Below are 24303 nucleotides of genomic sequence, written 5' to 3' on the forward strand. Positions count from 1 at the left end.
GTCTTATTTTACTTGACATTCTTTCCTCTGAAGGATGTATAAAAGTGAAGTTCCTTGCAAAACAAGAGCAGAGGAATATCCAGAAACGGTTTTCCTTAATAAAAAATGATGAGTCTGCATACCATATTTAAGTGGGAGCCCGGCTAGCTCAGTCGGTAGAGCATGAGACTCTTAATCTCAGGTTCGTGGGTTCGAGCCCCACGTTGGGCGAAAACGAGTATTTTTTGCTGGATGATAGCATTGGCTCTCATAATATGGTGATTAATCTTGCATTAGACATGCACTAACTCCTAAAAATTGTATCTCCCTTGGTTACTCATTCATGAGAAATGTATCTCCAAGATTAGGTAGGGCCTGAGTCTAGGTTAACATACAGTGATATCACTCCTATTCAAGTACTAAACATGCCAACCTGAAGTGTAAAACATCACCTAGGTGTAGTTAAGGCATCAGTTAGGAGTGAACTGAACACTCATGTTATGGGCAATTAGACTTAAAATAAAGTGTGGACAGCAGTAACGTTACTTTTGAAATGTGATGCTGAGTGAGCACACAGGGGAATTAGCTCAAATGGTAGAGCGCTCGCTTAGCATGCGAGAGGTAGCGGGATCGATGCCCGCATTCTCCATTCTAAAATTTGCATACATTTTACTTTTTAACTTGTAATTGCCATGGTTGTTGCAGAGTAAGAACAGAAAAGTCACAGATGGCTTTCAAATTTGGTGTCATTATAACAACTAAAGTGGTTTAATCAAAAGTGTTTAGGTATTCTATAGCACGTGAGAGGAATTTGATTTCTTATGCAATCTCAAAATGAAAATTTCACACCTTCCATTTTCATTTCGTCTTATTTTACTTGACATTCTTTCCTCTGAAGGATGTATAAAAGTGAAGTTCCTTGCAAAACAAGAGCAGAGGAATATCCAGAAACAGTTTTCCTTAATAAAAAATGATGAGTCTGCATACCATATTTAAGTGGGAGCCCGGCTAGCTCAGTCGGTAGAGCATGAGACTCTTAATCTCAGGGTCGTGGGTTCGAGCCCCACGTTGGGCGAAAACGAGTATTTTTTGCTGGATGATAGCATTGGCTCTCATAATATGGTGATTAATCTTGCATTAGACATGCACTAACTCCTAAAAATTGTATCTCCCTTGGTTACTCATTCATGAGAAATGTATCTCCAAGATTAGGTAGGGCCTGAGTCTAGGTTAACATACAGTGATATCACTCCTATTCAAGTACTAAACATGCCAACCTGAAGTGTAAAACATCCCCTAGGTGTAGTTAAGGCATCAGTTAGGAGTGAACTGAACACTCATGTTATGGGCAATTAGACTTAAAATAAAGTGTGGACAGCAGTAACGTTACTTTGGAAATGTGATGCTTAGTGAGCACACAGGGGAATTAGCTCAAATGGTAGAGCGCTCGCTTAGCATGCGAGAGGTAGCGGGATCGATGCCCGCATTCTCCATTCTAAAATTTGCATACATTTTACTTTTTAACTTGTAATTGCCATGGTTGTTGCAGAGTAAGAACAGAAAAGTCACAGATGGCTTTCAAATTTGGTGTCATTATAACAACTAAAGTGGTTTAATCAAAAGTGTTTAGGTATTCTATAGCACGTGAGAGGAATTTGATTTCTTATGCAATCTCAAAATGAAAATTTCACACCTTCCATTTTCATTTCGTCTTATTTAACTTGACATTCTTTCCTCTGAAGGATGTATAAAAGTGAAGTTCCTTGCAAAACAAGAGCAGAGGAATATCCAGAAACGGTTTTCCTTGATAAAAAATGATGAGTCTGCATACCATATTTAAGTGGGAGCCCGGCTAGCTCAGTCGGTAGAGCATGAGACTCTTAATCTCAGGGTCGTGGGTTCGAGCCCCACGTTGGGCGAAAACGAGTATTTTTTGCTGGATGATAGCATTGGCTCTCATAATATGGTGATTAATCTTGCATTAGACATGCACTAACTCCTAAAAATTGTATCTCCCTTGGTTACTCATTCATGAGAAATGTATCTCCAAGATTAGGTAGGGCCTGAGTCTAGGTTAACATACAGTGATATCACTCCTATTCAAGTACTAAACATGCCAACCTGAAGTGTAAAACATCCCCTAGGTGTAGTTAAGGCATCAGTTAGGAGTGAACTGAACACTCATGTTATGGGCAATTAGACTTAAAATAAAGTGTGGACAGCAGTAACGTTACTTTGGAAATGTGATGCTTAGTGAGCACACAGGGGAATTAGCTCAAATGGTAGAGCGCTCGCTTAGCATGCGAGAGGTAGCGGGATCGATGCCCGCATTCTCCATTCTAAAATTTGCATACATTTTACTTTTTAACTTGTAATTGCCATGGTTGTTGCAGAGTAAGAACAGAAAAGTCACAGATGGCTTTCAAATTTGGTGTCATTATAACAACTAAAGTGGTTTAATCAAAAGTGTTTAGGTATTCTATAGCACGTGAGAGGAATTTGATTTCTTATGCAATCTCAAAATGAAAATTTCACACCTTCCATTTTCATTTCGTCTTATTTAACTTGACATTCTTTCCTCTGAAGGATGTATAAAAGTGAAGTTCCTTGCAAAACAAGAGCAGAGGAATATCCAGAAACGGTTTTCCTTGATAAAAAATGATGAGTCTGCATACCATATTTAAGTGGGAGCCCGGCTAGCTCAGTCGGTAGAGCATGAGACTCTTAATCTCAGGGTCGTGGGTTCGAGCCCCACGTTGGGCGAAAACGAGTATTTTTTGCTGGATGATAGCATTGGCTCTCATAATATGGTGATTAATCTTGCATTAGACATGCACTAACTCCTAAAAATTGTATCTCCCTTGGTTACTCATTCATGAGAAATGTATCTCCAAGATTAGGTAGGGCCTGAGTCTAGGTTAACATACAGTGATATCACTCCTATTCAAGTACTAAACATGCCAACCTGAAGTGTAAAACATCCCCTAGGTGTAGTTAAGGCATCAGTTAGGAGTGAACTGAACACTCATGTTATGGGCAATTAGACTTAAAATAAAGTGTGGACAGCAGTAACGTTACTTTGGAAATGTGATGATTAGTGAGCACACAGGGGAATTAGCTCAAATGGTAGAGCGCTCGCTTAGCATGCGAGAGGTAGCGGGATCGATGCCCGCATTCTCCATTCTAAAATTTGCATACATTTTACTTTTTAACTTGTAATTGCCATGGTTGTTGCAGAGTAAGAACAGAAAAGTCACAGATGGCTTTCAAATTTGGTGTCATTATAACAACTAAAGTGGTTTAATCAAAAGTGTTTAGGTATTCTATAGCACGTGAGAGGAATTTGATTTCTTATGCAATCTCAAAATGAAAATTTCACACCTTCCATTTTCATTTCGTCTTATTTTACTTGACATTCTTTCCTCTGAAGGATGTATAAAAGTGAAGTTCCTTGCAAAACAAGAGCAGAGGAATATCCAGAAACAGTTTTCCTTAATAAAAAATGATGAGTCTGCATACCATATTTAAGTGGGAGCCCGGCTAGCTCAGTCGGTAGAGCATGAGACTCTTAATCTCAGGGTCGTGGGTTCGAGCCCCACGTTGGGCGAAAACGAGTATTTTTTGCTGGATGATTGCATTGGCTCTCATAATATGGTGATTAATCTTGCATTAGACATGCACTAACTCCTAAAAATTGTATCTCCCTTGGTTACTTATTCATGAGAAATGTATCTCCAAGATTAGGTAGGGCCTGAGTCTAGGTTAACATACAGTGATATCACTCCTATTCAAGTACTAAACATGCCAACCTGAAGTGTAAAACATCCCCTAGGTGTAGTTAAGGCATCAGTTAGGAGTGAACTGAACACTCATGTTATGGGCAATTAGACTTAAAATAAAGTGTGGACAGCAGTAACGTTACTTTTGAAATGTGATGCTGAGTGAGCACACAGGGGAATTAGCTCAAATGGTAGAGCGCTCGCTTAGCATGCGAGAGGTAGCGGGATCGATGCCCGCATTCTCCATTCTAAAATTTGCATACATTTTACTTTTTAACTTGTAATTGCCATGGTTGTTGCAGAGTAAGAACAGAAAAGTCACAGATGGCTTTCAAATTTGGTGTCATTATAACAACTAAAGTGGTTTAATCAAAAGTGTTTAGGTATTCTATAGCACGTGAGAGGAATTTGATTTCTTATGCAATCTCAAAATGAAAATTTCACACCTTCCATTTTCATTTCGTCTTATTTAACTTGACATTCTTTCCTCTGAAGGATGTATAAAAGTGAAGTTCCTTGCAAAACAAGAGCAGAGGAATATCCAGAAACGGTTTTCCTTAATAAAAAATGATGAGTCTGCATACCATATTTAAGTGGGAGCCCGGCTAGCTCAGTCGGTAGAGCATGAGACTCTTAATCTCAGGGTCGTGGGTTCGAGCCCCACGTTGGGCGAAAACGAGTATTTTTTGCTGGATGATAGCATTGGCTCTCATAATATGGTGATTAATCTTGCATTAGACATGCACTAACTCCTAAAAATTGTATCTCCCTTGGTTACTCATTCATGAGAAATGTATCTCCAAGATTAGGTAGGGCCTGAGTCTAGGTTAACATACAGTGATATCACTCCTATTCAAGTACTAAACATGCCAACCTGAAGTGTAAAACATCCCCTAGGTGTAGTTAAGGCATCAGTTAGGAGTGAACTGAACACTCATGTTATGGGCAATTAGACTTAAAATAAAGTGTGGACAGCAGTAACGTTACTTTGGAAATGTGATGCTTAGTGAGCACACAGGGGAATTAGCTCAAATGGTAGAGCGCTCGCTTAGCATGCGAGAGGTAGCGGGATCGATGCCCGCATTCTCCATTCTAAAATTTGCATACATTTTACTTTTTAACTTGTAATTGCCATGGTTGTTGCAGAGTAAGAACAGAAAAGTCACAGATGGCTTTCAAATTTGGTGTCATTATAACAACTAAAGTGGTTTAATCAAAAGTGTTTAGGTATTCTATAGCACGTGAGAGGAATTTGATTTCTTATGCAATCTCAAAATGAAAATTTCACACCTTCCATTTTCATTTCGTCTTATTTTACTTGACATTCTTTCCTCTGAAGGATGTATAAAAGTGAAGTTCCTTGCAAAACAAGAGCAGAGGAATATCCAGAAACGGTTTTCCTTAATAAAAAATGATGAGTCTGCATACCATATTTAAGTGGGAGCCCGGCTAGCTCAGTCGGTAGAGCATGAGACTCCTAATCTCAGGGTCTTGGATTGAGCCCCACGTTGGGCGAAAACGAGTATTTTTTGCTGGATGATTGCATTGGCTCTCATAATATGGTGATTAATCTTGCATTAGACATGCACTAACTCCTAAAAATTGTATCTCCCTTGGTTACTCATTCATGAGAAATGTATCTCCAAGATTAGGTAGGGCCTGAGTCTAGGTTAACATACAGTGATATCACTCCTATTCAAGTACTAAACATGCCAACCTGAAGTGTAAAACATCCCCTAGGTGTAGTTAAGGCATCAGTTAGGAGTGAACTGAACACTCATGTTATGGGCAATTAGACTTAAAATACAGTGTGGACAGCAGTAACGTTACTTTTGAAATGTGATGCTGAGTGAGCACACAGGGGAATTAGCTCAAATGGTAGAGCGCTCGCTTAGCATGCGAGAGGTAGCGGGATCGATGCCCGCATTCTCCATTTTAAAATTTGCATACATTTTACTTTTTAACTTGTAATTGCCATGGTTGTTGCAGAGTAAGAAAAGAAAAGTCACAGATGGCTTTCAAATTTGGTGTCATTATAACAACTAAAGTGGTTTAATCAAAAGTGTTTAGGTATTCTATAGCACGTGAGAGGAATTTGATTTCTTATGCAATCTCAAAATGAAAATTTCACACCTTCCATTTTCATTTCGTCTTATTTTACTTGACATTCTTTCCTCTGAAGGATGTATAAAAGTGAAGTTCCTTGCAAAACAAGAGCAGAGGAATATCCAGAAACAGTTTTCCTTAATAAAAAATGATGAGTCTGCATACCATATTTAAGTGGGAGCCCGGCTAGCTCAGTCGGTAGAGCATGAGACTCTTAATCTCAGGGTCGTGGGTTCGAGCTCCACGTTGGGCGAAAACGAGTATTTTTTGCTGGATGATAGCATTGGCTCTCATAATATGGTGATTAATCTTGCATTAGACATGCACTAACTCCTAAAAATTGTATCTCCCTTGGTTACACATTCATGAGAAATGTATCTCCAAGATTAGGTAGGGCCTGAGTCTAGGTTAACATGCAGTGATATCACTCCTATTCAAGTACTAAACATGCCAACCTGAAATGTAAAACATCCCCTAGGTGTAGTTAATGCATCAGTTAGGAGTGAACTGAACACTCATGTTATGGGCAATTAGACTTAAAATAAAGCGTGGACAGCAGTAACGTTACTTTTGAAATGTGATGCTGAGTGAGCACACAGGGGAATTAGCTCAAATGGTAGAGCGCTCGCTTAGCATGCGAGAGGTAGCGGGATCGATGCCCGCATTCTCCATTCTAAAATTTGCATACATTTTACTTTTTAACTTGTAATTGCCATGGTTGTTGCAGAGTAAGAACAGAAAAGTCACAGATGGCTTTCAAATTTGGTGTCATTATAACAACTAAAGTGGTTTAATCAAAAGTGTTTAGGTATTCTATAGCACGTGAGAGGAATTTGATTTCTTATGCAATCTCAAAATGAAAATTTCACACCTTCCATTTTCATTTCGTCTTATTTTACTTGACATTCTTTCCTCTGAAGGATGTATAAAAGTGAAGTTCCTTGCAAAACAAGAGCAGAGGAATATCCAGAAACAGTTTTCCTTAATAAAAAATGATGAGTCTGCATACCATATTTAAGTGGGAGCCCGGCTAGCTCAGTCGGTAGAGCATGAGACTATTAATCTCATGGTCGTGGGTTCGAGCCCCACGTTGGGCGAAAACGAGTATTTTTTGCTGGATGATAGCATTGGCTCTCATAATATGGTGATTAATCTTGCATTAGACATGCACTAACTCCTAAAAATTGTATCTCCCTTGGTTACTCATTCATGAGAAATGTATCTCCAAGATTAGGTAGGGCCTGAGTCTAGGTTAACATACAGTGATATCACTCCTATTCAAGTACTAAACATGCCAACCTGAAGTGTAAAACATCCCCTAGGTGTAGTTAAGGCATCAGTTAGGAGTGAACTGAACACTCATGTTATGGGCAATTAGACTTAAAATAAAGTGTGGACAGCAGTAACGTTACTTTTGAAATGTGATGCTGAGTGAGCACACAGGGGAATTAGCTCAAATGGTAGAGCGCTCGCTTAGCATGCGAGAGGTAGCGGGATCGATGCCCGCATTCTCCATTTTAAAATTTGCATACATTTTACTTTTTAACTTGTAATTGCCATGGTTGTTGCAGAGTAAGAACAGAAAAGTCACAGATGGCTTTCAAATTTGGTGTCATTATAACAACTAAAGTGGTTTAATCAAAAGTGTTTAGGTATTCTATAGCACGTGAGAGGAATTTGATTTCTTATGCAATCTCAAAATGAAAATTTCACACCTTCCGTTTTCATTTCGTCTTATTTTACTTGACATTCTTTCCTCTGAAGGATGTATAAAAGTGAAGTTCCTTGCAAAACAAGAGCAGAGGAATATCCAGAAACAGTTTTCCTTAATAAAAAATGATGAGTCTGCATACCATATTTAAGTGGGAGCCCGGCTAGCTCAGTCGGTAGAGCATGAGACTCTTAATCTCAGGGTCGTGGGTTCGAGCCCCACGTTGGGCGAAAACGAGTATTTTTTGCTGGATGATTGCATTGGCTCTCATAATATGGTGATTAATCTTGCATTAGACATGCACTAACTCCTAAAAATTGTATCTCCCTTGGTTACTCATTCATGAGAAATGTATCTCCAAGATTAGGTAGGGCCTGAGTCTAGGTTAACATACAGTGATATCACTCCTATTCAAGTACTAAACATGCCAACCTGAAGTGTAAAACATCCCCTAGGTGTAGTTAAGGCATCAGTTAGGAGTGAACTGAACACTCATGTTATGGGCAATTAGACTTAAAATAAAGTGTGGACAGCAGTAACGTTACTTTTGAAATGTGATGCTGAGTGAGCACACAGGGGAATTAGCTCAAATGGTAGAGCGCTCGCTTAGCATGCGAGAGGTAGCGGGATCGATGCCCGCATTCTCCATTCTAAAATTTGCATACATTTTACTTTTTAACTTGTAATTGCCATGGTTGTTGCAGAGTAAGAACAGAAAAGTCACAGATGGCTTTCAAATTTGGTGTCATTATAACAACTAAAGTGGTTAAATCAAAAGTGTTTAGGTATTCTATAGCACGTGAGAGGAATTTGATTTCTTATGCAATCTCAAAATGAAAATTTCACACCTTCCATTTTCATTTCGTCTTATTTTACTTGACATTCTTTCCTCTGAAGGATGTATAAAAGTGAAGTTCCTTGCAAAACAAGAGCAGAGGAATATCCAGAAACAGTTTTCCTTAATAAAAAATGGTGAGTCTGCATACCATATTTAAGTGGGAGCCCGGCTAGCTCAGTCGGTAGAGCATGAGACTCTTAATATCAGGGTCGTGGGTTCGAGCCCCACGTTGGGCGAAAACGAGTATTTTTTGCTGGATGATTGCATTGGCTCTCATAATATGGTGATTAATCTTGCATTAGACATGCACTAACTCCTAAAAATTGTATCTCCCTTGGTTACTCATTCATGAGAAATGTATCTCCAAGATTAGGTAGGGCCTGAGTCTAGGTTAACATACAGTGATATCACTCCTATTCAAGTACTAAACATGCCAACCTGAAGTGTAAAACATCCCCTAGGTGTAGTTAAGGCATCAGTTAGGAGTGAACTGAACACTCATGTTATGGGCAATTAGACTTAAAATAAAGTGTGGACAGCAGTAACGTTACTTTTGAAATGTGATGCTGAGTGAGCACACAGGGGAATTAGCTCAAATGGTAGAGCGCTCGCTTAGCATGCGAGAGGTAGCGGGATCGATGCCCGCATTCTCCATTCTAAAATTTGCATACATTTTACTTTTTAACTTGTAATTGCCATGGTTGTTGCAGAGTAAGAACAGAAAAGTCACAGATGGCTTTCAAATTTGGTGTCATTATAACAACTAAAGTGGTTTAATCAAAAGTGTTTAGGTATTCTATAGCACGTGAGAGGAATTTGATTTCTTATGCAATCTCAAAATGAAAATTTCACACCTTCCATTTTCATTTCGTCTTATTTTACTTGACATTCTTTCCTCTGAAGGATGTATAAAAGTGAAGTTCCTTGCAAAGCAAGAGCAGAGGAATATCCAGAAACAGTTTTCCTTAATAAAAAATGATGAGTCTGCATACCATATTTAAGTGGGAGCCCGGCTAGCTCAGTCGGTAGAGCATGAGACTCTTAATCTCAGGGTCGTGGGTTCGAGCCCCACGTTGGGCGAAAACCAGCATTTTTTGCTGGATGATAGCATTGGCTCTCATAATATGGTGATTAATCTTGCATTAGACATGCACTAACTCCTAAAAATTGTATCTCCCTTGGTTACTCATTCATGAGAAATGTATCTCCAAGATTAGGTAGGGCCTGAGTCTAGGTTAACATACAGTGATATCACTCCTATTCAAGTACTAAACATGCCAACCTGAAGTGTAAAACATCCCCTAGGTGTAGTTAAGGCATCAGTTAGGAGTGAACTGAACACTCATGTTATGGGCAATTAGACTTAAAATAAAGTGTGGACAGCAGTAACGTTACTTTTGAAATGTGATGCTGAGTGAGCACACAGGGGAATTAGCTCAAATGGTAGAGCACTCGCTTAGCATGCGAGAGGTAGCGGGATCGATGCCCACATTCTCTATTCTAAAATTTGCATACATTTTACTTTTTAACTTGTAATTGCCATGGTTGTTGCAGAGTAAGAACAGAAAAGTCACAGATGGCTTTCAAATTTGGTGTCATTATAACAACTAAAGTGGTTTAATCAAAAGTGTTTAGGTATTCTATAGCACGTGAGAGGAATTTGATTTCTTATGCAATCTCAAAATGAAAATTTCACACCTTCCATTTTCATTTCGTCTTATTTTACTTGACATTCTTTCCTCTGAAGGATGTATAAAAGTGAAGTTCCTTGCAAAACAAGAGCAGAGGAATATCCAGAAACGGTTTTCCTTAATAAAAAATGATGAGTCTGCATACCATATTTAAGTGGGAGCCCGGCTAGCTCAGTCGGTAGAGCATGAGACTCTTAATATCAGGGTCGTGGGTTCGAGCCCCACGTTGGGCGAAAACGAGTATTTTTTGCTGGATGATTGCATTGGCTCTCATAATATGGTGATTAATCTTGCATTAGACATGCACTAACTCCTAAAAATTGTATCTCCCTTGGTTACTCATTCATGAGAAATGTATCTCCAAGATTAGGTAGGGCCTGAGTCTAGGTTAACATACAGTGATATCACTCCTATTCAAGTACTAAACATGCCAACCTGAAGTGTAAAACATCCCCTAGGTGTAGTTAAGGCATCAGTTAGGAGTGAACTGAACACTCATGTTATGGGCAATTAGACTTAAAATAAAGTGTGGACAGCAGTAACGTTACTTTTGAAATGTGATGCTGAGTGAGCACACAGGGGAATTAGCTCAAATGGTAGAGCGCTCGCTTAGCATGCGAGATGTAGCGGGATCGATGCCCGCATTCTCCATTCTAAAATTTGCATACATTTTACTTTTTAACTTGTAATTGCCATGGTTGTTGCAGAGTAAGAACAGAAAAGTCACAGATGGCTTTCAAATTTGCGGTCATTATAACAACTAAAGTGGTTTAATCAAAAGTGTTTAGGTATTCTATAGCACGTGAGAGGAATTTGATTTCTTATGCAATCTCAAAATGAAAATTTCACACCTTCCATTTTCATTTCGTCTTATTTTACTTGACATTCTTTCCTCTGAAGGATGTATAAAAGTGAAGTTCCTTGCAAAACAAGAGCAGAGGAATATCCAGAAACGGTTTTCCTTAATAAAAAATGATGAGTCTGCATACCATATTTAAGTGGGAGCCCGGCTAGCTCAGTCGGTAGAGCATGAGACTCTTAATATCAGGGTCGTGGGTTCGAGCCCCACGTTGGGCGAAAACGAGTATTTTTTGCTGGATGATTGCATTGGCTCTCATAATATGGTGATTAATCTTGCATTAGACATGCACTAACTCCTAAAAATTGTATCTCCCTTGGTTACTCATTCATGAGAAATGTATCTCCAAGATTAGGTAGGGCCTGAGTCTAGGTTAACATACAGTGATATCACTCCTATTCAAGTACTAAACATGCCAACCTGAAGTGTAAAACATCCCCTAGGTGTAGTTAAGGCATCAGTTAGGAGTGAACTGAACACTCATGTTATGGGCAATTAGACTTAAAATAAAGTGTGGACAGCAGTAACGTTACTTTTGAAATGTGATGCTGAGTGAGCACACAGGGGAATTAGCTCAAATGGTAGAGCGCTCGCTTAGCATGCGAGAGGTAGCGGGATCGATGCCCGCATTCTCCATTTTAAAATTTGCATACATTTTACTTTTTAACTTGTAATTGCCATGGTTGTTGCAGAGTAAGAACAGAAAAGTCACAGATGGCTTTCAAATTTGGTGTCATTATAACAACTAAAGTGGTTTAATCAAAAGTGTTTAGGTATTCTATAGCACGTGAGAGGAATTTGATTTCTTATGCAATCTCAAAATGAAAATTTCACACCTTCCATTTTCATTTCGTCTTATTTTACTTGACATTCTTTCCTCTGAAGGATGTATAAAAGTGAAGTTCCTTGCAAAACAAGAGCAGAGGAATATCCAGAAACAGTTTTCCTTAATAAAAAATGATGAGTCTGCATACCATATTTAAGTGGGAGCCCGGCTAGCTCAGTCGGTAGAGCATGAGACTCTTAATCTCAGGGTCGTGGGTTCGAGCCCCACGTTGGGCGAAAACGAGTATTTTTTGCTGGATGATTGCATTGGCTCTCATAATATGGTGATTAATCTTGCATTAGACATGCACTAACTCCTAAAAATTGTATCTCCCTTGGTTACTCATTCATGAGAAATGTATCTCCAAGATTAGGTAGGGCCTGAGTCTAGGTTAACATACAGTGATATCACTCCTATTCAAGTACTAAACATGCCAACCTGAAGTGTAAAACATCCCCTAGGTGTAGTTAAGGCATCAGTTAGGAGTGAACTGAACACTCATGTTATGGGCAATTAGACTTAAAATAAAGTGTGGACAGCAGTAACGTTACTTTTGAAATGTGATGCTGAGTGAGCACACAGGGGAATTAGCTCAAATGGTAGAGCGCTCGCTTAGCATGCGAGAGGTAGCGGGATCGATGCCCGCATTCTCCATTCTAAAATTTGCATACATTTTACTTTTTAACTTGTAATTGCCATGGTTGTTGCAGAGTAAGAACAGAAAAGTCACAGATGGCTTTCAAATTTGGTGTCATTATAACAACTAAAGTGGTTAAATCAAAAGTGTTTAGGTATTCTATAGCACGTGAGAGGAATTTGATTTCTTATGCAATCTCAAAATGAAAATTTCACACCTTCCATTTTCATTTCGTCTTATTTTACTTGACATTCTTTCCTCTGAAGGATGTATAAAAGTGAAGTTCCTTGCAAAACAAGAGCAGAGGAATATCCAGAAACAGTTTTCCTTAATAAAAAATGGTGAGTCTGCATACCATATTTAAGTGGGAGCCCGGCTAGCTCAGTCGGTAGAGCATGAGACTCTTAATATCAGGGTCGTGGGTTCGAGCCCCACGTTGGGCGAAAACGAGTATTTTTTGCTGGATGATTGCATTGGCTCTCATAATATGGTGATTAATCTTGCATTAGACATGCACTAACTCCTAAAAATTGTATCTCCCTTGGTTACTCATTCATGAGAAATGTATCTCCAAGATTAGGTAGGGCCTGAGTCTAGGTTAACATACAGTGATATCACTCCTATTCAAGTACTAAACATGCCAACCTGAAGTGTAAAACATCCCCTAGGTGTAGTTAAGGCATCAGTTAGGAGTGAACTGAACACTCATGTTATGGGCAATTAGACTTAAAATAAAGTGTGGACAGCAGTAACGTTACTTTTGAAATGTGATGCTGAGTGAGCACACAGGGGAATTAGCTCAAATGGTAGAGCGCTCGCTTAGCATGCGAGAGGTAGCGGGATCGATGCCCGCATTCTCCATTCTAAAATTTGCATACATTTTACTTTTTAACTTGTAATTGCCATGGTTGTTGCAGAGTAAGAACAGAAAAGTCACAGATGGCTTTCAAATTTGGTGTCATTATAACAACTAAAGTGGTTTAATCAAAAGTGTTTAGGTATTCTATAGCACGTGAGAGGAATTTGATTTCTTATGCAATCTCAAAATGAAAATTTCACACCTTCCATTTTCATTTCGTCTTATTTTACTTGACATTCTTTCCTCTGAAGGATGTATAAAAGTGAAGTTCCTTGCAAAGCAAGAGCAGAGGAATATCCAGAAACAGTTTTCCTTAATAAAAAATGATGAGTCTGCATACCATATTTAAGTGGGAGCCCGGCTAGCTCAGTCGGTAGAGCATGAGACTCTTAATCTCAGGGTCGTGGGTTCGAGCCCCACGTTGGGCGAAAACCAGCATTTTTTGCTGGATGATAGCATTGGCTCTCATATTATGGTGATTAATCTTGCATTAGACATGCACTAACTCCTAAAAATTGTATCTCCCTTGGTTACTCATTCATGAGAAATGTATCTCCAAGATTAGGTAGGGCCTGAGTCTAGGTTAACATACAGTGATATCACTCCTATTCAAGTACTAAACATGCCAACCTGAAGTGTAAAACATCCCCTAGGTGTAGTTAAGGCATCAGTTAGGAGTGAACTGAACACTCATGTTATGGGCAATTAGACTTAAAATAAAGTGTGGACAGCAGTAACGTTACTTTTGAAATGTGATGCTGAGTGAGCACACAGGGGAATTAGCTCAAATGGTAGAGCACTCGCTTAGCATGCGAGAGGTAGCGGGATCGATGCCCACATTCTCTATTCTAAAATTTGCATACATTTTACTTTTTAACTTGTAATTGCCATGGTTGTTGCAGAGTAAGAACAGAAAAGTCACAGATGGCTTTCAAATTTGGTGTCATTATAACAACTAAAGTGGTTTAATCAAAAGTGTTTAGGTATTCTATAGCACGTGAGAGGAATTTGATTTCTTATGCAATCTCAAAATGAAAATTTCACACCTTCCATTTTCATTTCGTCTTATTTTACTTGACATTCTTTCCTCTGAAGGATGTATAAAAGTGAAGTTCCTTGCAAAACAAGAGCAGAGGAATATCCAGAAACGGTTTTCCTTAATAAAAAATGATGAGTCTGCATACCATATTTAAGTGGGAGCCCGGCTAGCTCAGTCGGTAGAGCATGAGACTCTTAATATCAGGGTCGTGGGTTCGAGCCCCACGTTGGGCGAAAACGAGTATTTTTTGCTGGATGATTGCATTGGCTCTCATAATATGGTGATTAATCTTGCATTAGACATGCACTAACTCCTAAAAATTGTATCTCCCTTGGTTACTCATTCATGAGAAATGTATCTCCAAGATTAGGTAGGGCCTGAGTCTAGGTTAACATACAGTGATATCACTCCTATTCAAGTACTAAACATGCCAACCTGAAGTGTAAAACATCCCCTAGGTGTAGTTAAGGCATCAGTTAGGAGTGAACTGAACACTCATGTTATGGGCAATTAGACTTAAAATAAAGTGTGGACAGCAGTAACGTTACTTTTGAAATGTGATGCTGAGTGAGCACACAGGGGAATTAGCTCAAATGGTAGAGCGCTCGCTTAGCATGCGAGATGTAGCGGGATCGATGCCCGCATTCTCCATTCTAAAATTTGCATACATTTTACTTTTTAACTTGTAATTGCCATGGTTGTTGCAGAGTAAGAACAGAAAAGTCACAGATGGCTTTCAAATTTGCGGTCATTATAACAACTAAAGTGGTTTAATCAAAAGTGTTTAGGTATTCTATAGCACGTGAGAGGAATTTGATTTCTTATGCAATCTCAAAATGAAAATTTCACACCTTCCATTTTCATTTCGTCTTATTTTACTTGACATTCTTTCCTCTGAAGGATGTATAAAAGTGAAGTTCCTTGCAAAACAAGAGCAGAGGAATATCCAGAAACGGTTTTCCTTAATAAAAAATGATGAGTCTGCATACCATATTTAAGTGGGAGCCCGGCTAGCTCAGTCGGTAGAGCATGAGACTCTTAATATCAGGGTCGTGGGTTCGAGCCCCACGTTGGGCGAAAACGAGTATTTTTTGCTGGATGATTGCATTGGCTCTCATAATATGGTGATTAATCTTGCATTAGACATGCACTAACTCCTAAAAATTGTATCTCCCTTGGTTACTCATTCATGAGAAATGTATCTCCAAGATTAGGTAGGGCCTGAGTCTAGGTTAACATACAGTGATATCACTCCTATTCAAGTACTAAACATGCCAACCTGAAGTGTAAAACATCCCCTAGGTGTAGTTAAGGCATCAGTTAGGAGTGAACTGAACACTCATGTTATGGGCAATTAGACTTAAAATAAAGTGTGGACAGCAGTAACGTTACTTTTGAAATGTGATGCTGAGTGAGCACACAGGGGAATTAGCTCAAATGGTAGAGCGCTCGCTTAGCATGCGAGATGTAGCGGGATCGATGCCCGCATTCTCCATTCTAAAATTTGCATACATTTTACTTTTTAACTTGTAATTGCCATGGTTGTTGCAGAGTAAGAACAGAAAAGTCACAGATGGCTTTCAAATTTGCGGTCATTATAACAACTAAAGTGGTTTAATCAAAAGTGTTTAGGTATTCTATAGCATGTGAGAGGAATTTGATTTCTTATGCAATCTCAAAATGAAAATTTCACACCTTCCATTTTCATTTCGTCTTATTTTACTTGACATTCTTTCCTCTGAAGGATGTATAAAAGTGAAGTTCCTTGCAAAACAAGAGCAGAGGAATATCCAGAAACAGTTTTCCTTAATAAAAAATGATGAGTCTGCATACCATAACTCTTAATCTCAGGGTCGTGGGTTCGAGCCCCACGTTGGGCGAAAACGAGTATTTTTTGCTGGATGATAGCATTGGCTCTCATAATATGGTGATTAATCTTGCATTAGACATGCACTAACTCCTAAAAATTGTATCTCCCTTGGTTACTCATTCATGAGAAATGTATCTCCAAGATTAGGTAGGGCCTGAGTCTAGGTTAACATACAGTGATATCACTCCTATTCAAGTACTAAACATGCCAACCTGAAGTGTAAAACATCCCCTAGGTGTAGTTAAGGCATCAGTTAGGAGTGAACTGAACACTCATGTTATGGGCAATTAGACTTAAAATACAGTGTGGACAGCAGTAACGTTACTTTTGAAATGTGATGCTGAGTGAGCACACAGGGGAATTAGCTCAAATGGTAGAGCGCTCGCTTAGCATACGAGAGGTAGCGGGATCGATGCCCGCATTCTCCATTCTAAAATTTGCATACATTTTACTTTTTAACTTGTAATTGCCATGGTTGTTGCAGAGTAAGAACAGAAAAGTCACAGATGGCTTTCAAATTTGGTGTCATTATAACAACTAAAGTGGTTTAATCAAAAGTGTTTAGGTATTCTATAGCACGTGAGAGGAATTTGATTTCTTATGCAATCTCAAAATGAAAATTTCACACCTTCCATTTTCATTTCGTCTTATTTTACTTGACATTCTTTCCTCTGAAGGATGTATAAAAGTGAAGTTCCTTGCAAAACAAGAGCAGAGGAATATCCAGAAACGGTTTTCCTTAATAAAAAATGATGAGTCTGCATACCATATTTATGTGGGAGCCCGGCTAGCTCAGTCGGTAGAGCATGAGACTCTTAATATCAGGGTCGTGGGTTCGAGCCCCACGTTGGGCGAAAACGAGTATTTTTTGCTGGATGATTGCATTGGCTCTCATAATATGGTGATTAATCTTGCATTAGACATGCACTAACTCCTAAAAATTGTATCTCCCTTGGTTACTCATTCATGAGAAATGTATCTCCAAGATTAGGTAGGGCCTGAGTCTAGGTTAACATACAGTGATATCACTCCTATTCAAGTACTAAACATGCCAACCTGAAGTGTAAAACATCCCCTAGGTGTAGTTAAGGCATCAGTTAGGAGTGAACTGAACACTCATGTTATGGGCAATTAGACTTAAAATAAAGTGTGGACAGCAGTAACGTTACTTTTGAAATGTGATGCTGAGTGAGCACACAGGGGAATTAGCTCAAATGGTAGAGCGCTCGCTTAGCATGCGAGATGTAGCGGGATCGATGCCCGCATTCTCCATTCTAAAATTTGCATACATTTTACTTTTTAACTTGTAATTGCCATGGTTGTTGCAGAGTAAGAACAGAAAAGTCACAGATGGCTTTCAAATTTGCGGTCATTATAACAACTAAAGTGGTTTAATCAAAAGTGTTTAGGTATTCTATAGCATGTGAGAGGAATTTGATTTCTTATGCAATCTCAAAATGAAAATTTCACACCTTCCATTTTCATTTCGTCTTATATTACTTGACATTCTTTCCTCTGAAGGATGTATAAAAGTGAAGTTCCTTGCAAAACAAGAGCAGAGGAATATCCAGAAACAGTTTTCCTTAATAAAAAATGATGAGTCTGCATACCATAACTCTTAATCTCAGGGTCGTGGGTTCGAGCCCCACGTTGGGCGAAAACGAGTATTTTTTGCTGGATGATAGCATTGGCTCTCATAATATGGTGATTAATCTTGCATTAGACATGCACTAACTCCTAAAAATTGTATCTCCCTTGGTTACTCATTCATGAGAAATGTATCTCCAAGATTAGGTAGGGCCTGAGTCTAGGTTAACATACAGTGATATCACTCCTATTCAAGTACTAAACATGCCAACCTGAAGTGTAAAACATCCCCTAGGTGTAGTTAAGGCATCAGTTAGGAGTGAACTGAACACTCATGTTATGGGCAATTAGACTTAAAATACAGTGTGGACAGCAGTAACGTTACTTTTGAAATGTGATGCTGAGTGAGCACACAGGGGAATTAGCTCAAATGGTAGAGCGCTCGCTTAGCATACGAGAGGTAGCGGGATCGATGCCCGCATTCTCCATTCTAAAATTTGCATACATTTTACTTTTTAACTTGTAATTGCCATGGTTGTTGCAGAGTAAGAACAGAAAAGTCACAGATGGCTTTCAAATTTGGTGTCATTATAACAACTAAAGTGGTTTAATCAAAAGTGTTTAGGTATTCTATAGCACGTGAGAGGAATTTGATTTCTTATGCAATCTCAAAATGAAAATTTCACACCTTCCATTTTCATTTCGTCTTATTTTACTTGACATTCTTTCCTCTGAAGGATGTATAAAAGTGAAGTTCCTTGCAAAACAAGAGCAGAGGAATATCCAGAAACGGTTTTCCTTAATAAAAAATGATGAGTCTGCATACCATATTTAAGTGGGAGCCCGGCTAGCTCAGTCGGTAGAGCATGAGACTCTTAATATCAGGGTCGTGGGTTCGAGCCCCACGTTGGGCGAAAACGAGTATTTTTTGCTGGATGATTGCATTGGCTCTCATAATATGGTGATTAATCTTGCATTAGACATGCACTAACTCCTAAAAATTGTATCTCCCTTGGTTACTCATTCATGAGAAATGTATCTCCAAGATTAGGTAGGGCCTGAGTCTAGGTTAACATACAGTGATATCACTCCTATTCAAGTACTAAACATGCCAACCTGAAGTGTAAAACATCCCCTAGGTGTAGTTAAGGCATCAGTTAGGAGTGAACTGAACACTCATGTTATGGGCAATTAGACTTAAAATAAAGTGTGGACAGCAGTAACGTTACTTTTGAAATGTGATGCTGAGTGAGCACACAGGGGAATTAGCTCAAATGGTAGAGCGCTCGCTTAGCATGCGAGATGTAGCGGGATCGATGCCCGCATTCTCCATTCTAAAATTTGCATACATTTTACTTTTTAACTTGTAATTGCCATGGTTGTTGCAGAGTAAGAACAGAAAAGTCACAGATGGCTTTCAAATTTGCGGTCATTATAACAACTAAAGTGGTTTAATCAAAAGTGTTTAGGTATTCTATAGCATGTGAGAGGAATTTGATTTCTTATGCAATCTCAAAATGAAAATTTCACACCTTCCATTTTCATTTCGTCTTATTTTACTTGACATTCTTTCCTCTGAAGGATGTATAAAAGTGAAGTTCCTTGCAAAACAAGAGCAGAGGAATATCCAGAAACAGTTTTCCTTAATAAAAAATGATGAGTCTGCATACCATAACTCTTAATCTCAGGGTCGTGGGTTCGAGCCCCACGTTGGGCGAAAACGAGTATTTTTTGCTGGATGATAGCATTGGCTCTCATAATATGGTGATTAATCTTGCATTAGACATGCACTAACTCCTAAAAATTGTATCTCCCTTGGTTACTCATTCATGAGAAATGTATCTCCAAGATTAGGTAGGGCCTGAGTCTAGGTTAACATACAGTGATATCACTCCTATTCAAGTACTAAACATGCCAACCTGAAGTGTAAAACATCCCCTAGGTGTAGTTAAGGCATCAGTTAGGAGTGAACTGAACACTCATGTTATGGGCAATTAGACTTAAAATACAGTGTGGACAGCAGTAACGTTACTTTTGAAATGTGATGCTGAGTGAGCACACAGGGGAATTAGCTCAAATGGTAGAGCGCTCGCTTAGCATACGAGAGGTAGCGGGATCGATGCCCGCATTCTCCATTCTAAAATTTGCATACATTTTACTTTTTAACTTGTAATTGCCATGGTTGTTGCAGAGTAAGAACAGAAAAGTCACAGATGGCTTTCAAATTTGGTGTCATTATAACAACTAAAGTGGTTTAATCAAAAGTGTTTAGGTATTCTATAGCACGTGAGAGGAATTTGATTTCTTATGCAATCTCAAAATGAAAATTTCACACCTTCCATTTTCATTTCGTCTTATTTTACTTGACATTCTTTCCTCTGAAGGATGTATAAAAGTGAAGTTCCTTGCAAAACAAGAGCAGAGGAATATCCAGAAACGGTTTTCCTTAATAAAAAATGATGAGTCTGCATACCATATTTAAGTGGGAGCCCGGCTAGCTCAGTCGGTAGAGCATGAGACTCTTAATATCAGGGTCGTGGGTTCGAGCCCCACGTTGGGCGAAAACGAGTATTTTTTGCTGGATGATTGCATTGGCTCTCATAATATGGTGATTAATCTTGCATTAGACATGCACTAACTCCTAAAAATTGTATCTCCCTTGGTTACTCATTCATGAGAAATGTATCTCCAAGATTAGGTAGGGCCTGAGTCTAGGTTAACATACAGTGATATCACTCCTATTCAAGTACTAAACATGCCAACCTGAAGTGTAAAACATCCCCTAGGTGTAGTTAAGGCATCAGTTAGGAGTGAACTGAACACTCATGTTATGGGCAATTAGACTTAAAATAAAGTGTGGACAGCAGTAACGTTACTTTTGAAATGTGATGCTGAGTGAGCACACAGGGGAATTAGCTCAAATGGTAGAGCGCTCGCTTAGCATGCGAGATGTAGCGGGATCGATGCCCGCATTCTCCATTCTAAAATTTGCATACATTTTACTTTTTAACTTGTAATTGCCATGGTTGTTGCAGAGTAAGAACAGAAAAGTCACAGATGGCTTTCAAATTTGCGGTCATTATAACAACTAAAGTGGTTTAATCAAAAGTGTTTAGGTATTCTATAGCACGTGAGAGGAATTTGATTTCTTATGCAATCTCAAAATGAAAATTTCACACCTTCCATTTTCATTTCGTCTTATTTTACTTGACATTCTTTCCTCTGAAGGATGTATAAAAGTGAAGTTCCTTGCAAAACAAGAGCAGAGGAATATCCAGAAACGGTTTTCCTTAATAAAAAATGATGAGTCTGCATACCATATTTAAGTGGGAGCCCGGCTAGCTCAGTCGGTAGAGCATGAGACTCTTAATATCAGGGTCGTGGGTTCGAGCCCCACGTTGGGCGAAAACGAGTATTTTTTGCTGGATGATTGCATTGGCTCTCATAATATGGTGATTAATCTTGCATTAGACATGCACTAACTCCTAAAAATTGTATCTCCCTTGGTTACTCATTCATGAGAAATGTATCTCCAAGATTAGGTAGGGCCTGAGTCTAGGTTAACATACAGTGATATCACTCCTATTCAAGTACTAAACATGCCAACCTGAAGTGTAAAACATCCCCTAGGTGTAGTTAAGGCATCAGTTAGGAGTGAACTGAACACTCATGTTATGGGCAATTAGACTTAAAATAAAGTGTGGACAGCAGTAACGTTACTTTTGAAATGTGATGCTGAGTGAGCACACAGGGGAATTAGCTCAAATGGTAGAGCGCTCGCTTAGCATGCGAGATGTAGCGGGATCGATGCCCGCATTCTCCATTCTAAAATTTGCATACATTTTACTTTTTAACTTGTAATTGCCATGGTTGTTGCAGAGTAAGAACAGAAAAGTCACAGATGGCTTTCAAATTTGCGGTCATTATAACAACTAAAGTGGTTTAATCAAAAGTGTTTAGGTATTCTATAGCATGTGAGAGGAATTTGATTTCTTATGCAATCTCAAAATGAAAATTTCACACCTTCCATTTTCATTTCGTCTTATTTTACTTGACATTCTTTCCTCTGAAGGATGTATAAAAGTGAAGTTCCTTGCAAAACAAGAGCAGAGGAATATCCAGAAACAGTTTTCCTTAATAAAAAATGATGAGTCTGCATACCATAACTCTTAATCTCAGGGTCGTGGGTTCGAGCCCCACGTTGGGCGAAAACGAGTATTTTTTGCTGGATGATAGCATTGGCTCTCATAATATGGTGATTAATCTTGCATTAGACATGCACTAACTCCTAAAAATTGTATCTCCCTTGGTTACTCATTCATGAGAAATGTATCTCCAAGATTAGGTAGGGCCTGAGTCTAGGTTAACATACAGTGATATCACTCCTATTCAAGTACTAAACATGCCAACCTGAAGTGTAAAACATCCCCTAGGTGTAGTTAAGGCATCAGTTAGGAGTGAACTGAACACTCATGTTATGGGCAATTAGACTTAAAATACAGTGTGGACAGCAGTAACGTTACTTTTGAAATGTGATGCTGAGTGAGCACACAGGGGAATTAGCTCAAATGGTAGAGCGCTCGCTTAGCATACGAGAGGTAGCGGGATCGATGCCCGCATTCTCCATTCTAAAATTTGCATACATTTTACTTTTTAACTTGTAATTGCCATGGTTGTTGCAGAGTAAGAACAGAAAAGTCACAGATGGCTTTCAAATTTGGTGTCATTATAACAACTAAAGTGGTTTAATCAAAAGTGTTTAGGTATTCTATAGCACGTGAGAGGAATTTGATTTCTTATGCAATCTCAAAATGAAAATTTCACACCTTCCATTTTCATTTCGTCTTATTTTACTTGACATTCTTTCCTCTGAAGGATGTATAAAAGTGAAGTTCCTTGCAAAACAAGAGCAGAGGAATATCCAGAAACGGTTTTCCTTAATAAAAAATGATGAGTCTGCATACCATATTTATGTGGGAGCCCGGCTAGCTCAGTCGGTAGAGCATGAGACTCTTAATATCAGGGTCGTGGGTTCGAGCCCCACGTTGGGCGAAAACGAGTATTTTTTGCTGGATGATTGCATTGGCTCTCATAATATGGTGATTAATCTTGCATTAGACATGCACTAACTCCTAAAAATTGTATCTCCCTTGGTTACTCATTCATGAGAAATGTATCTCCAAGATTAGGTAGGGCCTGAGTCTAGGTTAACATACAGTGATATCACTCCTATTCAAGTACTAAACATGCCAACCTGAAGTGTAAAACATCCCCTAGGTGTAGTTAAGGCATCAGTTAGGAGTGAACTGAACACTCATGTTATGGGCAATTAGACTTAAAATAAAGTGTGGACAGCAGTAACGTTACTTTTGAAATGTGATGCTGAGTGAGCACACAGGGGAATTAGCTCAAATGGTAGAGCGCTCGCTTAGCATGCGAGATGTAGCGGGATCGATGCCCGCATTCTCCATTCTAAAATTTGCATACATTTTACTTTTTAACTTGTAATTGCCATGGTTGTTGCAGAGTAAGAACAGAAAAGTCACAGATGGCTTTCAAATTTGCGGTCATTATAACAACTAAAGTGGTTTAATCAAAAGTGTTTAGGTATTCTATAGCATGTGAGAGGAATTTGATTTCTTATGCAATCTCAAAATGAAAATTTCACACCTTCCATTTTCATTTCGTCTTATTTTACTTGACATTCTTTCCTCTGAAGGATGTATAAAAGTGAAGTTCCTTGCAAAACAAGAGCAGAGGAATATCCAGAAACAGTTTTCCTTAATAAAAAATGATGAGTCTGCATACCATAACTCTTAATCTCAGGGTCGTGGGTTCGAGCCCCACGTTGGGCGAAAACGAGTATTTTTTGCTGGATGATAGCATTGGCTCTCATAATATGGTGATTAATCTTGCATTAGACATGCACTAACTCCTAAAAATTGTATCTCCCTTGGTTACTCATTCATGAGAAATGTATCTCCAAGATTAGGTAGGGCCTGAGTCTAGGTTAACATACAGTGATATCACTCCTATTCAAGTACTAAACATGCCAACCTGAAGTGTAAAACATCCCCTAGGTGTAGTTAAGGCATCAGTTAGGAGTGAACTGAACACTCATGTTATGGGCAATTAGACTTAAAATACAGTGTGGACAGCAGTAACGTTACTTTTGAAATGTGATGCTGAGTGAGCACACAGGGGAATTAGCTCAAATGGTAGAGCGCTCGCTTAGCATACGAGAGGTAGCGGGATCGATGCCCGCATTCTCCATTCTAAAATTTGCATACATTTTACTTTTTAACTTGTAATTGCCATGGTTGTTGCAGAGTAAGAACAGAAAAGTCACAGATGGCTTTCAAATTTGGTGTCATTATAACAACTAAAGTGGTTTAATCAAAAGTGTTTAGGTATTCTATAGCACGTGAGAGGAATTTGATTTCTTATGCAATCTCAAAATGAAAATTTCACACCTTCCATTTTCATTTCGTCTTATTTTACTTGACATTCTTTCCTCTGAAG

At 38.8% G+C, this 24303-nt stretch overlaps 24 non-coding genes across 24 annotated transcripts; all 24 read left to right on the forward strand.

The window, feature by feature from the left end:
- Positions 1 to 555: 555 nt before the first annotated feature.
- TRNAA-AGC (transfer RNA alanine (anticodon AGC)) lies at positions 556 to 628 on the forward strand. The gene has a single exon. It is a non-coding gene; the product is annotated as a tRNA-Ala (tRNA).
- A 353-nt stretch (positions 629 to 981) lies between these two features.
- TRNAK-CUU (transfer RNA lysine (anticodon CUU)) lies at positions 982 to 1054 on the forward strand. Its single transcript has one exon. It is a non-coding gene; the product is annotated as a tRNA-Lys (tRNA).
- Positions 1055 to 1399: 345 nt separating this feature from the next.
- On the forward strand, positions 1400 to 1472 carry TRNAA-AGC (transfer RNA alanine (anticodon AGC)). Its single transcript has one exon. It is a non-coding gene; the product is annotated as a tRNA-Ala (tRNA).
- Positions 1473 to 1825: 353 nt separating this feature from the next.
- Positions 1826 to 1898, forward strand: TRNAK-CUU (transfer RNA lysine (anticodon CUU)). The gene has a single exon. It is a non-coding gene; the product is annotated as a tRNA-Lys (tRNA).
- A 345-nt stretch (positions 1899 to 2243) lies between these two features.
- On the forward strand, positions 2244 to 2316 carry TRNAA-AGC (transfer RNA alanine (anticodon AGC)). Its single transcript has one exon. It is a non-coding gene; the product is annotated as a tRNA-Ala (tRNA).
- A 353-nt stretch (positions 2317 to 2669) lies between these two features.
- Positions 2670 to 2742, forward strand: TRNAK-CUU (transfer RNA lysine (anticodon CUU)). Its single transcript has one exon. It is a non-coding gene; the product is annotated as a tRNA-Lys (tRNA).
- Positions 2743 to 3087: 345 nt separating this feature from the next.
- On the forward strand, positions 3088 to 3160 carry TRNAA-AGC (transfer RNA alanine (anticodon AGC)). The gene has a single exon. It is a non-coding gene; the product is annotated as a tRNA-Ala (tRNA).
- A 353-nt stretch (positions 3161 to 3513) lies between these two features.
- TRNAK-CUU (transfer RNA lysine (anticodon CUU)) lies at positions 3514 to 3586 on the forward strand. The gene has a single exon. It is a non-coding gene; the product is annotated as a tRNA-Lys (tRNA).
- A 345-nt stretch (positions 3587 to 3931) lies between these two features.
- On the forward strand, positions 3932 to 4004 carry TRNAA-AGC (transfer RNA alanine (anticodon AGC)). The gene has a single exon. It is a non-coding gene; the product is annotated as a tRNA-Ala (tRNA).
- A 353-nt stretch (positions 4005 to 4357) lies between these two features.
- Positions 4358 to 4430, forward strand: TRNAK-CUU (transfer RNA lysine (anticodon CUU)). Its single transcript has one exon. It is a non-coding gene; the product is annotated as a tRNA-Lys (tRNA).
- Positions 4431 to 4775: 345 nt separating this feature from the next.
- On the forward strand, positions 4776 to 4848 carry TRNAA-AGC (transfer RNA alanine (anticodon AGC)). The gene has a single exon. It is a non-coding gene; the product is annotated as a tRNA-Ala (tRNA).
- A 770-nt stretch (positions 4849 to 5618) lies between these two features.
- On the forward strand, positions 5619 to 5691 carry TRNAA-AGC (transfer RNA alanine (anticodon AGC)). Its single transcript has one exon. It is a non-coding gene; the product is annotated as a tRNA-Ala (tRNA).
- Positions 5692 to 6462: 771 nt separating this feature from the next.
- Positions 6463 to 6535, forward strand: TRNAA-AGC (transfer RNA alanine (anticodon AGC)). The gene has a single exon. It is a non-coding gene; the product is annotated as a tRNA-Ala (tRNA).
- Positions 6536 to 6888: 353 nt separating this feature from the next.
- On the forward strand, positions 6889 to 6961 carry TRNAN-AUU (transfer RNA asparagine (anticodon AUU)). The gene has a single exon. It is a non-coding gene; the product is annotated as a tRNA-Asn (tRNA).
- A 345-nt stretch (positions 6962 to 7306) lies between these two features.
- Positions 7307 to 7379, forward strand: TRNAA-AGC (transfer RNA alanine (anticodon AGC)). Its single transcript has one exon. It is a non-coding gene; the product is annotated as a tRNA-Ala (tRNA).
- A 353-nt stretch (positions 7380 to 7732) lies between these two features.
- On the forward strand, positions 7733 to 7805 carry TRNAK-CUU (transfer RNA lysine (anticodon CUU)). Its single transcript has one exon. It is a non-coding gene; the product is annotated as a tRNA-Lys (tRNA).
- A 345-nt stretch (positions 7806 to 8150) lies between these two features.
- Positions 8151 to 8223, forward strand: TRNAA-AGC (transfer RNA alanine (anticodon AGC)). Its single transcript has one exon. It is a non-coding gene; the product is annotated as a tRNA-Ala (tRNA).
- Positions 8224 to 8994: 771 nt separating this feature from the next.
- TRNAA-AGC (transfer RNA alanine (anticodon AGC)) lies at positions 8995 to 9067 on the forward strand. The gene has a single exon. It is a non-coding gene; the product is annotated as a tRNA-Ala (tRNA).
- Positions 9068 to 9420: 353 nt separating this feature from the next.
- Positions 9421 to 9493, forward strand: TRNAK-CUU (transfer RNA lysine (anticodon CUU)). Its single transcript has one exon. It is a non-coding gene; the product is annotated as a tRNA-Lys (tRNA).
- A 2033-nt stretch (positions 9494 to 11526) lies between these two features.
- On the forward strand, positions 11527 to 11599 carry TRNAA-AGC (transfer RNA alanine (anticodon AGC)). The gene has a single exon. It is a non-coding gene; the product is annotated as a tRNA-Ala (tRNA).
- A 353-nt stretch (positions 11600 to 11952) lies between these two features.
- On the forward strand, positions 11953 to 12025 carry TRNAK-CUU (transfer RNA lysine (anticodon CUU)). The gene has a single exon. It is a non-coding gene; the product is annotated as a tRNA-Lys (tRNA).
- Positions 12026 to 12370: 345 nt separating this feature from the next.
- TRNAA-AGC (transfer RNA alanine (anticodon AGC)) lies at positions 12371 to 12443 on the forward strand. Its single transcript has one exon. It is a non-coding gene; the product is annotated as a tRNA-Ala (tRNA).
- Positions 12444 to 13214: 771 nt separating this feature from the next.
- On the forward strand, positions 13215 to 13287 carry TRNAA-AGC (transfer RNA alanine (anticodon AGC)). Its single transcript has one exon. It is a non-coding gene; the product is annotated as a tRNA-Ala (tRNA).
- Positions 13288 to 13640: 353 nt separating this feature from the next.
- On the forward strand, positions 13641 to 13713 carry TRNAK-CUU (transfer RNA lysine (anticodon CUU)). The gene has a single exon. It is a non-coding gene; the product is annotated as a tRNA-Lys (tRNA).
- Positions 13714 to 24303: the final 10590 nt, after the last annotated feature.

The sequence above is a fragment of the Triturus cristatus genome, chromosome 4_1 (genome assembly GCF_964204655.1).
Source record: "Triturus cristatus chromosome 4_1, aTriCri1.1, whole genome shotgun sequence".
In the NCBI taxonomy this organism is placed as follows: domain Eukaryota; kingdom Metazoa; phylum Chordata; class Amphibia; order Caudata; family Salamandridae; genus Triturus; species Triturus cristatus.